Here is a 19,401-nt window from a genome sequence, read left to right as displayed (position 1 = left end):
CCATAAGGTCAGCGGTCAACTTGAAGTGGTGAGCATTCCTGTTCTAGAAGGCCCTTACATTTTATTTTAGATATAATCATAGAATTTTCTTTGAACTTATTTTGGCTATCTTCAGGGGCATGTCTCGACATTGGTATGATTCAGTTTTGTAAGAGGCTTTATGGATTTCTGTGGACTAGGCATTGCTCTTTTATTGTTGACATCTTGTGACTTATTGTGTTTTGTTTTTTCTATCTAGTTATATTTTTGAAATTCAGATACTATTAGTATATTATGTTAAGAGTGACTAGGAAAAAAAGAGCCACGCCCTATTTTGGGTCATGACAAAGTTTGTATCAGTGCCTAGGACCATAGTCAATTGAGCATCCATAAACTCGAGTCAAGTGGTGTCTCTTTTATGGGTATGTAGTGCACCATACTTATAAAAGAGAGGCTATGATCCATTCAGGAATGTTTCCCTTTCTTGTTGTTCTATTTCAGGCTTTAAAGTCTAAAGTCTTAAATCTTCTTTTATTTCTATTTGTTAGTAGTTCAGATCTTGCCTCCTAGATGATGTAATGGTCTCAAAAACCCTTCAGTCTCAATTAGGGATAATGTGGACATAGAGTGTCCCACTTATGGAGTTCAGACCCAGTCCAGGGGTCTAGCTCCTGATTGTCCTCATAGAGTTCTTTTAGTTCCATCTATTCCTCCTCGAACACCATAGGGTGATGTGTCTAATGCTGAGTTTCACTAGTTGATCCATTTTCTTACCCAATTAGTGGCTTCTCAGACTAAGAGTGTTAAGGTTAAGCCCTTTAACTTTCATGTGTTTAAAGGTTAAGGAATATGCTAAATGTTTCTTTAATGATATTGAAAAGATCTTTATAGTTATGCATATTTCTAAATTTGAGGGTGTTGAGTTTGCTACATACTATTTGAAAGTAATTGCATATTAGTAGTTTAAGGAGTGAGATCAGATGAGGGGACATAATGGTGATCCAGCTATATGGGACAACTTTTCTAGTATTTTACTTGATTGATTCTTTCCTTAGGATTTGATAAGGCTAAGTCCAGGGAGTTCATGAATTTGAAACATGGCAAAATAACTGTGAATAAATATTATTTGAAGTTTTATCAGTTATCTCATTATGCTCTAGAGCTTGTTTCTTCTATGTAGGCGAGGATAAGGAAGTATGCTTCAGGCCAGACTTGATGCTTGATGTTGGATTATAAGGTCACCTTAAATAAGAATATGGATATCTCTAGGCTTTTGGTGTGTATGCAACAGGTTGAGGAGGAAAAGAAGAAGCAAGCTAAGATGGGAGAAAGGCAGAGTAAGAGACCCAGGTATTTTAAATAGGGATGGGATCATCGATATAGTACTAGGGATGAAAAGTAGTGGTCTAAGAAGAAACGGGGGAATTCTAGTTCCTATTCAACGGTTGGTGCTCAATATCCTAAGTCATCTGGTGAACATTGCTTTTAGCGTGATGGCGGATATTAGGAACAAGGCTCCCAATTTCAAGCCAGTGTCGCTCAGTCAGCCACATCTTATCCTTTTTTATTTTTTGTATAGGTGAATTGTAGGGTATATGATGAGGAAAGGAATAAGTTCATTAAGTAAGATTAGATTTCTCACATACAGTGAGATTTTCCTTTAAAGGTTGCTTTTAAAACTAATAAGGTTCCGGTGGCTACTTCATTAGCTCTTGCACCAAAGGATGCAACTTTTGGCTCTGATGTAGGTCAGAATTAACTTTATGATCTAGCCATTCTTTAGGAATCTGAGCCATACCTAGATATTGTTACTGGTATGCTAAAACTCTTTTATTGTGATGTGGATTTCTTGTTTGATCTAGGGTCTAGTATTTCTTATGTGACCTCTTATGTGGCTATTTATTTTGGTTTTGGTCTTGAGTGTATTTCTGATCTTTTTTCTATGTTTGTCGTGGTGGGTGACTGTGTTGTAGCTAGAAACGTCTATAGGGGTTGTATGGCATCTATGTGTGGTTAGGACACCTTGGTAGACTTGATATTGTTTGATATGGTTGATTTTTATGTAATCTTAGGGTTGGATTTGCTCCATTCAAGCTATGCCTTTCTAGATTGTCGGACCCGTACTGTCTTTTTCAAATTTCTTAAAGAGTTGATTGTAGAATAGGAAGGGAGTTCGCTAGTGCCTAAGGGAAGGTTAATATGTTATCTTCGTCTTGGAAATTGATTTCTAAGGGGTTTCTTTATCATTTAGTCCAGGTCAAAGATTTGAACACAAAGGGTCCTCCATTGCAATCCGTTCCCATGGTTTATGAATTTCTCGAGGTCTTTCTAGAGGACCTTCCTGGTATTCCTCCCAATAGGGAGATTTTATTTATGGATTGACCTTCTTTCAAATACCGATCCTATCTCTATCCCTCTTTATAGAATGGCTTTGAATAAGTTGAAAAAACTTAAAGAGCAATTGAAAGATCTTCTTGATAAGGGTTTTATTTGCCGTAATATGTCCACATGTGGTGGTCCTATTATGTTTGTGCATAATCTTAGAGAAGTACATAAAACCTTGAAACTAGTCAAAGAGATCATCAATCCTCGAGAGAGAGTATTTATTCTTCACCATCACCCTATTTGACTGGAGAGCTTATCTTATGTTGATAAGGAGAAGCGACGTTTGGTGAAGGTTATTCACCATTTGGCTAAACATTAAGTTTGTCTTTTGGATTCCAAGGATTGTAGGGTGATCGTCTAAGAGGTGGTAGAGTCATCTCTTGGTGATAAGGTAAAGGAGAAGTAGGTTTTGGATCCTACCTTGAGGAGGATAAAGGATGATGTTGGTTAGTAGAAAATGATGGATTTTTATATTGATTATGATTGTATCTTGAGTTACCAAGGTATATTGTACGTTCCCTATATTAATGGATTGAGTTAAAGTATTTTGGTTGAACATCCTGAGTCAAGGTATACTGTTCATCCTGGTTAAACAAAGCTGTATCATGACTTGAAGCCAATTTTTTGGTGGAATAACCGTAAGAATATGTTTAAAATTTCGTGGATAAGTGTATCTTTTTTCCAAAAGTAAAGGTTGAGAACTTGAGGCCTAATTCATTGACTCAAGATATTGAGTTGCCTGTATGGAAATAGAAAGTAATTAATTTGGATTTCATTAATGGTCTTCTACGATCTCATAGTCAGTTTGATTCAATTTGGGTTGTCATGGATAGGATGAGTAACTATATTCCCTTCTTGCCTATAAGGATTAAATTTTTTTGAAGATGATTCTGTGAAGTTATTGACTTAGTAGATCGTCATATTGCATGGTGTTCCTATTTCTATTATATCTGACCATGGTACTAAGTTCTTGTCATACTTTTTGCATTCTTTTTAGTGAGGTTTAGGGACTAAGGTCAACTTTAGCATCGTTTTCCATCCTCAGATGAATGGATAAGCATAAAGGACTATTCTGCCATTGGAATATGTACTAAGGACTTATGTGATGGACTTCGATGGTAGTTGGGTGGATCACTTTTCTCTCATAGATTTTGAGTATAATAACTATTATCACTCAAGTGTTCAGATGGCTTCATTCGAAGCTTTGTATGGTAGGAGATGTCGTTCTCCTGTTGGGATAGATCAAAGTTGGTGAGGCTGGGTTGTTTGGTCTTGACTTTATTCATAAAGATATGGAGAATATAAAGGTAATAAGAGAAAGGCTTAAGACCTTCCAAAGTCGTCAAAAGTCCTATGCGTATGTGAGGCATAGAAAGTTTGAGTTTGATGCTAGTGATTAGATGATACTTATCCCCTATGAAGGAAAGGATGTTTATTAGGATAAAGTGGAATATTAGACCCCGTTATGTTGGATTGTACTGGATCTTAAGGAGAGCGGGCAACATTGCTTATGAGTTGAAGTTGCCTTCTAGTTTTGGATCAGTTCATCCGTTCTTTCATGTATTGATGTTGAAGAAGTGAATTAGTGATTCTTCCCTGGCTATCCTATTTGATAGTGTGGGTATATTGGATTCTTTTTCTTACAAGGAAGTTCTGATTGAGATCTTAGATCGACAATTCCATCGGTTGCGGACTATGATTGTGGCTTCGATAAAGGTTCTATGAAGGAACTAGATGGTTGAGGAAAATGCTTGGGAAGCCAAAGCAAACATGAAGTCCAAATATCCATTCTTTTTTTCTGATTGGGATAATCGTACAGGACCAACATCAACAATACATTATCCATTGGCTAAGACATTTCATCAAACACTTGACATACATAACTTGTACATGAATGGAGATTTCATATTATTATTCTAGTATGGCACTTTTCCTTCACATAGGAATTTAATAAAACATGGGGGGAGCATGCTATGGTTATACAATCATCAACACATATAATATTCAAGGATACATCAATAAACTTGTGAATTGAAGGGTTTATAATGAATATTGTGTAATTCCTTACATACTAGAATCAATTCTTGTAAATAATAGTCTATAACATGTAGTGAAACGAAACAACAACATGAAGATAACTTTTCAATTCAATCATATCATGAATATTCGTAAATATACAAATCTTTGATTTTGAAAAGATATTCTTGAGCTTCATGGGTGAAAGAGACCCATGAATCAATATGTGACATACCTTAGTTCTTAATTTAGTGAAGATTGATGGAGAGACTTTCTTAAAATAGAATCACTAATTGAAACCCTAGCTTATTCTTGAGAGAAAATTGAGAGAAACTAGTATATTTTAGGTTCCAAATAGCTGAATCTCATGTTAAAGGGCTTAAATAGTGATGGGTAGTTGACCCTTTTAACCCTGGACGCATCTTTTAATTTCAATGAAATTTTCCCAAATTGGACCCCTGGCGCGACACGGCCCTATCACGTCGTCTCACTTGAATTTGACAATTGAGAAATTAAGGGATTGCACGATAGGGAGCCATAATGTTGCCCTTTTATTGGTGATCTAGAAGTTTGGCGCGATGCGGCATTATCACGGACCCCTACTGGAATTTGAAAAATGCCATTTTCTTCTGTGGCGTGGTGCACCACTGACTAATATGGCACTGTTTTTATTTGAGAACTTGAAATAGTCATAACTTCTTAACTAGTTGTCGGATTTAGGTAAATTTGATATCGATGGAAAGCTTATTGAATTTCCCACATGACAGAAAAGTGAAAACCTTTAAAATTCCTTATGTAATAAACATCATTCAATATAGAAGCTAATACTTGACATTCTAGGGACAAAAATTTAGTTTGGAAACATCGGGGTATTACACCCACAAACATTACTGAATCAGGAATGACAACACAGATATCTTCAAAATGACCACTATTGCCACAAACCATACACCATATAGAATCCTCATCACTCAAAAACCATCTATCCCAGAATACCATTTCAAGAAGTGTGATAAAAAGAAATATAAAGAAAACAAAAAGAAAAACTAATAATCTATGAACAACTCAATATAGCTAAACTAAAAACTAAATAGTTGCCTAGTTATATGTCCCCAACAACAGCGCCAAAAACTTGACAACGCCTAAGTGCACATGGTCTATCAAGTATTAAGTGTCTTCAAAGAAACCCAATTATTGATCTCTTAGGGACTTGCATTTGCCGACTATCTAATTCTAGTTGAACCAATCAAGGATAGTCGCAAATAGAGTTTTAGAATAAAAAATAAACTAACTATACAAATGCAGAAATATAATGACATAGGACAATCTATGGATAAAAGCCCAGGGTTAAGGCTTATGAACAATCCTACTATGTTATTGAACTTCATTCGGTAAATCACTTATCGTGGTTGTTGATTGGTAGGGTTAATTGCATGATTATGGTCTCCCAACCTCTAACCTTTTACCTAATTTGGATATTACAACTACATTGTTTAGTGGGGATAGAATAATCCAGTTAAGTATTTTAAAGCTATCATCCTACGTATGAATCAAGTAAGGCTTCTAAGTGCATCCCTGTCCTAGGTGCTAATTCAACTTCCTTATTTTATAAAGAAATAAGAACCATACATTGTCTATTCCCACATTTTATCTCCCTATTCCCTCTCTCGAGATTACAAGGTCGACAATTCATGTATTCTAAGGGTGATAAATCCTAAAAATAACTAAATCAAGACTAAACAAACAACCATAATGATGAACAATTAAACGAAATTAATTCAAAAGTAAAGTAGTCATGATGTTAGGCTTAACCCCAGAAAAGGAGTTTTAACCTTTAGTAGAAATATTCATCATACAATTCTTTGGATTGATGATACAAAACTTAAAGAAACTAAATTAAAGAATGATAAGACCTAAAAAGATATTCTGGTAGCCTCCAATGCTCCAAGATGTCCAAAAGTATATAAAAACGTGATATACCATGCATTTATAGTGTTGGAGTAAGCCCAATCCATGTTAGAGTTAAAAACCTTTAGTTATTAATCCCAAGAGTAGGTGAGGCTTCTCCCTATATATCTCCCCACTCTAGGTGGGCATCGCCTCCAAATCCTCCAACCTCTATGGAATATGTTGTTTAGAATTTTTCTAAGGCAATGAGGCCAAAGAAATGAGATCGCGTCGCCTCCAAATCGTGGTTAAGACCATGACGCTCCTATTGGTTACAACTTTGGGCCTCTTATGAATCCATTGGTGTTTTGAATACATCCATTGTCCATTTCATTAATCTACACATGCCCAACATATTCTAGGGTTCCAAAAGTGCGTCAATCTACGTATTATGCCTTAGTTGAGCTATTTCAAGCCTTTTTGAGTTTTTACCACTTAATTGGAAGCTCTTACCTTCATATGTCATCATAATCCATTAAACAAGCATCATATATCATTAAACACAATAATTTAGATCTCAAACCTACACAACATCTAACACAATGAACTAGAAACGTGAGCTAAGCATAGGCTAATTTCACTTTGATCTTTAACCCATTGTTTTGACCCTTGTCTTTATCCAATTAACCCTTGAGCATTATAAACAAGTTGTTTCACATATAATTACACATAAAAACCATTTGAAACAGTTTAAACACTTATAGATAAGTTGAGAAGCTTACTATCGATTGAGTTTTAGTGGATGTTGCAACTTGTGTCTTCTTTATATGACAATTACTCCAACAATATAGTGTGTTAGGTAATATATGTTAAAAGAAATATCTTCAAGCCTTCTTTCCAATAATCTGATTCCACATTAATCTAATATTAGAGTAGAAAGTTATGCTCATTTTACCTCGGAGTGTCTGTCTAAGAGAAGGTGATGACTTGAGTTGACAAGCATTCAATCAAGTGTCAAGCTATCAACATAGTCATTAGAATTAATTAGAAAAAACCTTAAATCATTAGATAAGGTCACAACTAAGTTGACAAGTCATCAACTAGTTGACATATTTTAACTAAGTCGTCAACCTTAACCATAAAGTGTCCAAGTCCAGCTACAGGTTGATGACTAAGTAGATAAGTTATCAAATAGTTGACAAACAATCAACTTAGTTGTCAAGTAAAATTCCTACAATTTTCATTCAGATTCTTTATGGGTCTTTTGGTCCTTTCTACACCTCAAACCCTACCCCAATACTTAAATAACCCTACAAATGATATATTCACATTAATAGTCAGTTTTCAATGTTTATTCTACTCTGTAATCTCAGGAGAAGAGAAATTAGGGGTTTTCCCAAAGTTCAACTTCAAAGGATTCAAATTCATGATCTCCTTCAAGAAATTAAGAAATTTAGAAAATTAGGTATGTGGGGTTTGAATAGAGATAACCATTCATCATTGTTTCCAAAATCTTTAGTTTTTTGTAATTAAATCTATGAGATTTTCAGTTATGTTCATACCCAATTTTCATTTTTTTGAGATTATGTCTTTATTATAGATTTAAAGATTAGCTTGCATATGAATTTACTTTTACTCATTTTAATACTTACATCATTGCTCTTATGATATGAATTTAATTGTTTAACATGAAGCTTGATGAAATGATAAAAGATTTCAATTTGAGCATTGAATTTAATATTTTTATATTAAGTATGTATGAGATAAATAATGATTTAAATTTCAAGTATATGTTACTGATTTTACAGGGAGTTTAAGCTTATAAGCTCAAGATACAAGTATTACTACTTGATTAAAGTTCAGCTTGATCTTTTGATCTAAGATAAGACATAAAATACATAAGTTTCTGCATGAATATGATTTAAGTAAGAGAAGCATAGTTGGTTTTAATTTATATACCCATATGCTATTTTAAGGTAGATTTCTAAAGTTTGAGCAAATAAGTATATGTTCTGGTAGTAGTATTTAGCACCAAAAAGGGAATGTGGGTGTAGCGTGTCCTATATTCCCAAAATTATGTGTCATCGTAGATTTATATTTAGGGAACTCTCCAGGGAGTGTCCCCTCCTCTATACAATATTGGATAAGGATAGTGATCACTCTAAGTTAAGGTTCTATTACTATGGCAATGATAGAACAACTCTCCTCAATTTGAGTAAGATGTTGGACTACATGATATCTCATATGGTTTATGTTGGTCATAAGAATTTCCCACAAAGAAATAAAAGTAATGATTTTAGAATCCAAGGGTAAGGACTAACTAAGCTTATTAGATTATACTGTATTATTCATGTTTTATGATATTTTAGCTTTCAATTTATTTACGATCAAGGTGAGTCCTTTTACACTTAACATGCATGATTTGAAAGTATGTTCAACTTTAGTTTTAATTATTACATTCAGCCAGACATACTCAGTACAATCCAGGAGTACTGAGCACATATATGTATGTGTTGCTATATTATTTCATAAAGTTGGTACCAGTTGTAGCCCAAATATTAGGGTCATACCGTTCAGAGTTTTCAGCTAGCAAGTGATGAGTTTTTTTGATTCGATGACTCTATTCAAGCACAGTACTAGTATTATAATTTTCATTAGTCGTATTGATTATTTTTAGCTGGGGGTTTTGTCCCGACTACCTATTGTCAGTATTAGTTGAGGCTTCATAGATAGTAAGTCAAAGTTTATGTATTTTATTGTATTCTGTTTCAATTTACTTTGGCATATTCCAATATTGTAAATCTTTTAAACAATTTTTTTGGGACAAGTCCAGCTAATGTATTCTTTTTCACTTTTTCTTTCCAGTCTTATGTATTTATTTTAGTTGCTTATGATTTATACCAGTATCATGGGTTAGCTTTGTATCATTTATGGTTCTAAGCATCGTGTGATGTCAAGGGGGTAGTCTTGAGGCATTTCAAACATGGTATTAGAGCATTGATTTTAAGTGTCCAAGGGTGTTTTTTAGCCGTGTCTAGTACAGTCTTATGGAAAGGTACACAGACGTTTGAGCTTTTTCTTTGAGAGGTATTGGGCATATTAGAAATATTTCACTTCTTCATGTCTAGATCATGCCGTAATGTTGTTCTCTCAGAACCTTTTCTTGATTCATATGATGTTGTATAATTCTAATTCCTTTTGAGATGATGGTCTAAAATTTGGTATCAATAATTTCAAAAATTACACAATAGGCTTAAGATAAGCATATTGGTGTATTTTAAGTCCTTTAGGTCAAAAGCTTATGTCCTCATCCAAATGAGCTATGCAGTTAAGACAAAATATGCTATGTAATTACATCTCTTTAACCCTTCACTATAGATATTTCACGTAAAATTAGAGAGCATATGCCTAGAGTATTGAATATAGTTTTTATTAAGGGACGGTGTAACTTAGAATGTTATGATTCATAATTAGTAGAACATCTTTAGAGTTGGAAGTTACAATATAGAAGTGTAGTAACAAGAAACTTTGGGATTAGCATTTGGTCAAGGGTAAATTGATAGATCTATGTCTTCTACTAAATAAGATTACCGTGATATGTCCTTGTGTATTAACTAAGGGGTAGTGAATGTGGTATAGGTTTCATGGTGCGAGGTAGAGAAGGAGTTGTTAGTTAAGGTGAATTATTGTATGCTTAAAGTAGGAAAGTAGTCCTTGATGGTATTTCTTTGTGTTTGAGAAGTGTAGGTTGTTAATGAAAGTTTTGGGTGGTTAAGGAATATCAATCTAAGCTTCCCTTTGTGGTTGTGGAAATGAAATCGGTTGGAGCGTTTAGATCTATGATTATAATTTGGATATATGGTTAGAAACGCAGTAGTGATGTGTGAAAGTAGGATATACCAATGGACTATAAAAAGATAAATCGTAGGATTATGACCGATTACTATTATTATAAGGTTCTAGTGGACTATTTTTTCATCATGTTTTACCAAGCAAGAATGTTATGTGAGGTTGTGGTTAATCATGTCTAATAGTAGAATCTAAGCTTGAACGGTGAATGATCATCAAGGTGGAAATAATTATTTCTTGCCATAGTGATATTAGTTATATGAAAGGTGAGCTAGTAGGATTGGAATGTTGTATACAAGAATTTAAGTTTATTTATTTTGCAATTAAGTATGATGGTGTAGGTATGATGTAGAGATTTCCCTAAGGTGATATGAGGCAACATTATTTTCTATGTTTTTAAAGTTTACGTGTGCTTAGATAGTAACAATTAGTTTCTAAGTGTGAAGGAGTCAAGTGATAAAGTATATGGTATTGTTGATAGCTATGTTAGGAGTTAGAGAGATATTAAGTCTTTCAGTATAATTATAATTCTCATGGTTTAGGGAAAATATAGGTTTAGAGGTGTAATGTTAGTAAGATATGAAAAAAGGGTAGATTATGTGCTTAGATAGATAGGTAAGTTGGCCGAGAAGAGCATAAGTATATGATGATGATTGTTGAATCTGGAGAAAGTTAAGGATTGTATATATTAAGAGAGTGTCCAAGAGTGAATTTAGTATTGTCCAATAATAGATTTACTTAGGTGAGTTTGAGTAGTTATGTATAGGCCACAAAAGTGATGAAATTACTGATTAGTCTTTAGGATATGTAACAGACCCATAAGCTTAGAAAGTTAACTATAATATAAGGGGATGATGATAGGGTGAAGAACCAAATAAAGTTATGAGAATTAGATTGTACTGATTTTTAATATGATTTCTGATGAGATAGTGATCCATTCTTTCTCTAGCGTATTCTTTTCCTTGGGTTTCAATCAATATGGCACCCTATACATCTTGCGTTATAGAGCCAAGCTCGTGAACAATGATTATATACGTCATGTTAATTCTCAGCACCTAGTATAAAGTAACAACTTCACTTTGAGATTTAAGTCATTCCTTATGAATCTATGGAGCCCAGTCTTATGTTATGTAATTTATAATAAGGTTAAATTATGTTTCAGAGTATGCTCAGTTTTCAGAAATAATGGTACACCCTTAATGATTTGTGATATTCACATTATGTCATGTATGCTCTCAATTTCAATCTCTTTAATGAATTTATGCCTTTGATACTCTATTCCACATGCTTCAGTCAAGTGTCCAAGTTAGGTAACAAATGCATTTTCTAACAAAAACTATAACATCTCTAAAAACATATGTACTCCTAACACATAAATTACTCATTTGTTGATAATTTTTATTGTATTCCGTCGTACTTCAGGTTCTCATGTTTGAACCATTCAGTGACCTCTTCTTAGGTTAAAATGGTGGTGATGAAGATGGATAAACAATTTTTTAGATGTGAGAGAAGAGATGACCCTTATTATGGAAGATTGTTGTATGCCTGGTTTATCTATGGTGATAAATCTGAAGGAAGATTGAGGTAAAGCTTTGATATATATTATAGTTACTTGAGAATTCTAGGTGACTTCTTTGGGATAGTGCATGAAAGTTATTTTTGATGGAGGTATTAGAGAATTTGGGAAAATTCCTAGGTGGGTTCGTTGCTTAGAAGTTCATATATGGTCTTAATGATAGTCTTGAATGCCATGTTTGTATATAAGTGGATAAATGATTTGTACTCTAGTGAAATCTTTGCAAGAGGTCGAAGTTAGTTGTTGAAGTGGTAAGGAGTATTATTCTTGAGATAAGAGCTCTGAAAAGAAATAGAATAGCGAATCCAATATTTAGACTAGTAATATGGTGTTATGTGTAGTACCTTATAATTTTGAGTTAGTCTTAAACATTGTTAGAGTATGGAGTTTAGTTAAGACTTTGGTTGGGGTTATCATATGTTACCATGTGTGAATTATTGGTAGCTCCAAATAAAGTGCAGTACTTAAGAGGAAGAGTCTTCCTGAGAAATGGTTTTTAGATGTATGGCTAAGCTTTAAAGTTAATAATTGCATTGCCTAAGAAATAGTAATAGTATTCTAGCTTCAGTTATATATGCCTATATTCTATGATATGGAGTTCTAGCCATGTTGCAATTACTTACTCAAATTCTATGCTCATATCATGCATAAAAATCTTTTCCTCAGTAGTTATGATTAGTTATGATATTGAATTTTGATGAAGCTTATATTCCATTCTTAGTAACTCTTGGAAATTCCATTGCATCAGCTATCACTTCATCATTCTATATGTATGATCATGTCATCAAAGTTTCGATTGAGTTCCAAACTCTCAACATGAATCAACTTTTTATAGTTAGTAAGTCATCTCAAAAATCAGTTTTATGATTGATGTTTTATCGTTTCAGCTATGTTATCTCCATTATTAGTAGAATTTTCGTGTCAACATCATTCTGTATGATTTCTATATATGTGTATGTATCCCAATGTTATTGAGAGTTAGTACCTCATTAAGAGGTGGTTTTAGTTACGAGATGTGATCAATTTATTAAATTTGATTTCAAGATAGTAATTACATTCTTTTAATGCACATTTTTGGGCTAGAATTTGAACTTTTGTTCCTAAAAGTATAGACCCGAACCAAATGATTTCCATGTCAAAAAATGTTTATTAAATATTTCTATAATATGGGAACATCTTGGGCTATGAGTCAATATCACAAGAATTTCCTAACTCAAAGATGAGTTGAGAACTTTTTTACCAATTGAGTTTTAGTGGATGTTGCATCTTGGGTTAATTTCAATCACCATTATTCCTATCATATAACAATTTTGGGGTCCTACTATATATTAAATAAAATATCTTTGAGTCTTCTTTCCACTGCATTCGATATTAGAATAAAATGTTATGCCCATTTTACATCGAAGTGTCTATCTGGGAGAAGGTGACGACATGAGTTGACAAGCTATCAACTAAGTGATGAGCTGTCACCTTAGTCATAACCCTAAACCAAAAAACACCTTAAATCATTATAGAAGGCAATAACTAAGTTGAAAAGGCATCAACTAGTTGAAAAGTTCTCAACTAAGTCTTCAACCTTGACTAAAAAATGTCCAAGTCCACATAGAGGTTGACGACTAAGTTGATAAGTTATCAACTAGTTGAAAAGCAGCCAACTTAGTTTTCAACTGAATATTCCTTTAGTTTTTATTCATTTTCATTAGGGATAATTTGTTCCTTTCCACAAGTCAAACCCTAACCCACGATTTAAATCACCTTGTAAATGATATTTTCACATCGTTAGTCAGTATTAAATGTTCATTCAGCTCTCCACTCTCAAGAGAAAAGAAATTAGGGTTGTTTTCCAAAGTTGAACTTCAAAGGATTCAAATTAATGTTTTCCTTCAAGAAATCAAGAAATCAAGAAATTCAGGTATGTGAGGTTTGTGCAAGGACAATCTTTAATCCTTGTGCCCAAAAGCTTCGGTCATTGCAATTAAATTTATGAGATTTTCAATTAGGGTTCATGCCCAAATTTTATGTTTTGGAGATTATGGCTCTATCATATGATTTAAAGTTCATTTTGTAAAAGAATTTTCCTTAACTCATGTTATTACTTACATGATTACAATTATGATATGAATTTCCTTATTTTTCACATAAAGCTTGATGAATTGATAAAAGATTTCAAATTTGATATTTTGATATGAAGTATCTATGAGAAAATGAATGGTTTCATGTTAAAGCATAAGTTACTGAGTTTACATGAAGTTTATAATTATAAGCTCAAGATCCAAGTATTACAACATGATTAAAGTTCAATTTGATCTTATGATCTAAGATAAGACACGAAATCCACAAGTTTCCTCAAGAATATAATTTAAGTAATAGAAGCATAGTTGGATTTTAGTTTATAAACCCATATTCTATTTCAAGATGGATTTTAAAAATATAATCATGTAAGTTTATATTTTGGGAGAAGTATTTAGCACCTAGAGGGGAATGTGGATTAAGCGCATGCTATTCTCCAATAACTACGTGCCACCTTTGCTCTGTGCATAGGGCCTCACTAGAGAGTGTCCTTTCCTCCAACCAATATGGGCTGAGTCTAGTGATCACTCTAAGTTAAGGTTCTATTCCAACTGCATGGGTGGAACGATTGTCCTTAACGGTAAGATTTTAGACCTCATAATAGCTCACATAGTTTATGTTGGTCATAAGAATCTCCCAGAAAAAAATAATAGTAAAGATTTTACAAACTAAGTGTAAAAACTCACTATGATAAGCATATTATTCTTTATTATTCATGTTTGTTCATATTTTATCTTTCAGTTTATTTCATGATCAAGGTGAGTCCTTTTATACATAGCATGCATGATTTGAAATTATGTTCAGCTTCAATTTTACTTATTGAATTCACCCCCACATACTTAGTACTCTCTAGAAGTACTGACCATATATATGTCTATTTGGATACATTATTTCATAATGTAGGTACCAATTATTTCCTACATATTAGGTTTAGACAGTTTGGAGTTTCCAGCCAACAGGTGATGAATTCTTTTTATTTGAGGACTCAACTCAATGATAGTACCAATATTATAATTTTAGTCAGTCATATTGATTAGGGTTAGGTAGGGGTCATGTCTTAGCTACCTTTAGTAAGTATTAGTATATGCTTCATAGACAGTTAGTCAGAGTTGATATACTTTATTGTATTCAATTTCAATTTACTTTTGTATATTCTAGAGTTATAAATATTTTTAAAAAATTTGTATCGAACCAGTATAGCTAATGATATTTTTTTTGCTTAGTATTTCTACTATTAAGTATTTATTTTCGTTACTTATAAGTTATTCTAGAATCTTGGGTTAGCTTTGGATAACATGTGTGTCTAAGCACATTTTGGAATGACCCGAGACTACCCCCTAGTTGTTACACGGTGCCCATGACCCCAAAGCACCACAAGCTAACCCTTTTCAGATATCTGTACCATGAACACTACATAGTATCTAAGAATAAATGTAGAAAAATAGGAAGAAACAAGCCATAAGGTTCAACACATCTATAAATACTCAAAACTAAAAACAGAATACCAATACATCCGTCCGAAAAGTCTCTAACTGTCTGAACTATGGAGTTGATGTGACATGTCCCCAACTAACTCTTTCAACTAAAAATAAATAAAGTCTGATGCAATAATAAAACAAGGATCATCCTCGAATGAGGAGGACTCACTTCTACGTCTACTGCAGCTGACTAGGACTAAACTGCTGAGGGAACTCTGGATCACGTGCCTCTGTACCTATGATAAGAAAATGATCATGTCCGAATCTAACAACAAGAATACTCAACAGAATATGAGACTAAGATCAAGCCTATCTATCGAGAGATCTCTGAATCTGACAACAAGAATACTCAACCGAATCTGAGACTGATATCAAGTCTATCTATTGAGAGATCTCTAGATATGATAACAAGAATACTCAACTGATTCTGAGGCTGAGATCAAGCCTATTTATCAGGAGATCTCTAAATATGATAACCAGAATACTTAATAGGATCAGAGACTGAGATCAAGCCTGTCTATCGAGAGATATCTAGATCTAATAACAAGAATACTAAACAAGATCTGAGGTAGAGATCAAGCCTATCTATCGGGAGATCTCTGGATCTGATAACAAATAACTATATATGAGATCAATCCTATCTGACGGATGGTCAAAAATCAATGGAACTATCTGAGCTTCTCACTGAGATAGACGATTGTATCTCAAAGTGCTGATTTCTAAAGATTGATATTGAAACAACAATTGTGGGAAGTATATACTTAACAAACATGCCCCAACCTCCCATAGGTGAGGTCTAACCTATAACCCCTGCTGGAAAGGTGTCAATACCATGCCACAGGTAAAGAACTTTCTGGTGAAGCCTCTCTAAAGGATGGCCCTCATATGAAGTAAACCTAAGGCAATATAATATTCAAACATCTCTAATGGTGATAACCTCAACTGACGGGGACTCCTACATCGTACGCTGGCTATACAGTTCTAGAGTTCAGGTATTTCTCCTAGTGACTCAGCCACTCTATGATCAAGAGACACTATCCCTTCCCTCACTTGGTGCTAGCTCCTACTCCCAACTAAAATACTCTGAACTGAATTCTCAACTGAACACAAACTCAACTAAATCTGATACTGATCATATTTCTCAAATGATTTGGCAGGGTTAAGCTGAATTCACATAGTTTTATATCTAATGGAATACTACTAAATCACGGTATCTGACTGATGATATACAGTTTGAATGGATTACTCGGTCACTACCGAGGTTGCAGCTGAACACTTGAGTACAACTAAATCTGAGCTGAGTACAACACGGAGGCTAGATTACTAGCGATATGGAGACTACGAAGATTACTGAGATTTCTTAAGTTATGTATCTTTTTGAGGATACATAGTTCTATAATTCACTGAGTTCTAAGAATCATGGGTCAATTAGGATTATCATGAAAACTGATATGGGCTCTATATAGCAGCTAAATTATTGGGTCTAAATACCCCTAGGACTCGATAACACAAAAGTAAGACATAACCATTCTTGACTAGTCATAAATACGGTCATTCATTCATCATCACAACCACCAAAGCATCTCTTCAAGCATTTAGGAATCATAACCATATATTCACATCACATTCACTAAGGCATCACTTCAACCATTTAGGAATCACAACTATATATTCACTATCACAATCACTAAGGCATCACTTTAAGAATTTAGGAATCAAAAGCATATATTCACCATTACAATCATTAAGGCATCACTTTAAGCAGTTAGGAATCATAGAAATATAATAGTGTAGAGGAAATATGTTATTATATCATACTCCATTCAACAATATCTTGCATCAAGTACTTCGTACGTATATCAGTTTTGGCATGTATTAGATAGCACATGATTGGGGAAACTTCATACTATCATTTCATAATTTACTCGTCAAGCACTTGGCATGTATTAAAGGCTTAGCATGTATCAAAGATCATGTAATTAGGGAATTTCCTACTATCATGTCTCAACTTGTTCACTATGGCCTTTAAACAAACACTAGGCATGCATGGGTCTACACCTAATTGGGGATTCCATGCTATCATGGCATAATTCATTCACTAAGGCATTTTAACAAAAACACTTGGCATGTATAAACTTGCACACAATTTGGGTTTCCTAATCAACATGCTATAATAGCCCTAATACTTCACATAAGCATTTTATCAAATATATGGGGAGCATGCTTTGCTTATTCAGCTATTTCTACACTTAATTGACATGAACACATCAAATAGAAAGAAACTTGAAGAGAGTTTATCATAACCATCACATGAATTCCACATACTAGGGTCAAAGCTCGAAAGAATTGTAAACAAACATGAATCACAATTCAATGATAGAAAGAAAATCAATTTCAACTCACATGAATCATGAAAACACATAAACACAATATCTTTGCATTATAGTAAAGGGTTCTTGAGCTTCTTACCCAAGAATCAACATCTACATACTTTGGGGACACTATTTTCTTAGAAGTTCTTGGAGAGATTCTTGGTTCCTCTTGATTTCTCTTGATCTCTATTGATTTTTTTTGAAGAATAAATGAGGTTTCTGATTTTTGTAAAACCCTAGTTTTGATGTTGAAGATGGAAAATAAGATTGAGAGCCTTTTATCGGGTATATATAGGAGCTGATAAAACAGTGAGAAAAAACCAAAAAGCCCTTGAAATTAAACTGAAAAATCCTAATTTTACATGCTGGCGTGATGCACCATAATCGCGCTAGTTCACTAAAAATTGGACAACTAGGAAACTACATGATGGTGCGACATGGTGGCAATTGCGTTGCCACCTTGGTTGCGAACTAGAAAGACACCGCAATGCGGTGGAATAATGTTGCTACACTAGAAATTGACAATTCTAAAATTAAGCCTTGGCGTGATGCACCATAATCATGGTGGCTCACTATATTTCGACGATTTCTATTTTGGCTGGCTCTGCAACATGCTAATGTAATAGGTGGCACACTGTCTCACTAAAATAGCTCTAAACCTTTGCCCGAGTCTTGTATTTGGGCGAATTTAGTATCGACAAAAAGTTTATTCAATTCTCTACATAAAAAGTCAATATTTGGGAAATTCTATATGGTTCAAAGTATTTCATGCTTGGGAACACATCTCTCAAACTTTTAGGACTGGATTTTTTCTTCACTAAGCATGCTCTAAAGCTCACACTAGGAGAGAATTTTGAAGGGTGTTAAACTTTTTTACATCCAAGGGTAGTCTTAGGGTATCATAGTAGGGCCCCGTGATTGTTTTAGAGTATGAGGTGCGCTTTCATGCCTTGTCCAGATATTTTTATGACAAAATTTGCATCGAGTTTGAGAAGATTTTGAAATTTGTGAATGGATTATATGTTTCTCTTCTTTTAGATACATCTCAGATGGTTGTATTTGGTGCATCCTTTTAAAGTATAGTGAATGTTACTAAGATTACTGAGGGTATTCTTAAAGCATCTCAGCAATGCTTAAAGAATGTGCGCCATTATGGTGAGTTTACAGGTCATCCTTGAGGTGGAAGATTTTTCAAATATTTTTCTAAGTATTATGATAGGTTGATGTAGGCATCCTTGTAGAGTACAAGTAGTGGGTATTCTGGTCAAGAACTTCAGGATGGCTATTTGGGCCCAATATTAGCTTTTTCTCTTTAGTCGGATCATGGAGGTTGCTTTGTATGTGATTACATTAGCTATTTGGCAAAGGATTGTTCCCACCATATGATTACAACTACTCTTATTTCAGTTATGAGAGGTAGAAGTTCTACCAGAGGTGTGACAGTTAGAGGTAGTAGAGGGGGTAGTGGTGCTTGCGGGTCTACGCAACTAGTTGATGTCTATGGATAGTGCTATACCATATCCACTAAACTATATAGACGCTTATGATGCTGTGATCATAGGTCTCATCCCTATTTATTTCAGATCTGCTTCTATGTTATTTGATCTGGTATCGACTTTTATCTATGAGTTTGCATATTTTTCTATAGGCTTTGATACTCTTAGTGAGCCTATAGTTGTGCCTATTTATATATCTACCCTATTAGAAGATTCTTTAGCGGTGGATTGAGTGTACCAGTCTTATATTGTGACTTTTTAAGGGTATGATAGATGGGTAGATTTCCTTGTGT

The sequence above is a fragment of the Capsicum annuum genome, chromosome 12 (genome assembly GCF_002878395.1).
Source record: "Capsicum annuum cultivar UCD-10X-F1 chromosome 12, UCD10Xv1.1, whole genome shotgun sequence".
In the NCBI taxonomy this organism is placed as follows: Eukaryota; Viridiplantae; Streptophyta; class Magnoliopsida; order Solanales; family Solanaceae; genus Capsicum; species Capsicum annuum.
Note: the sequence above shows the minus strand (reverse complement) of the source record.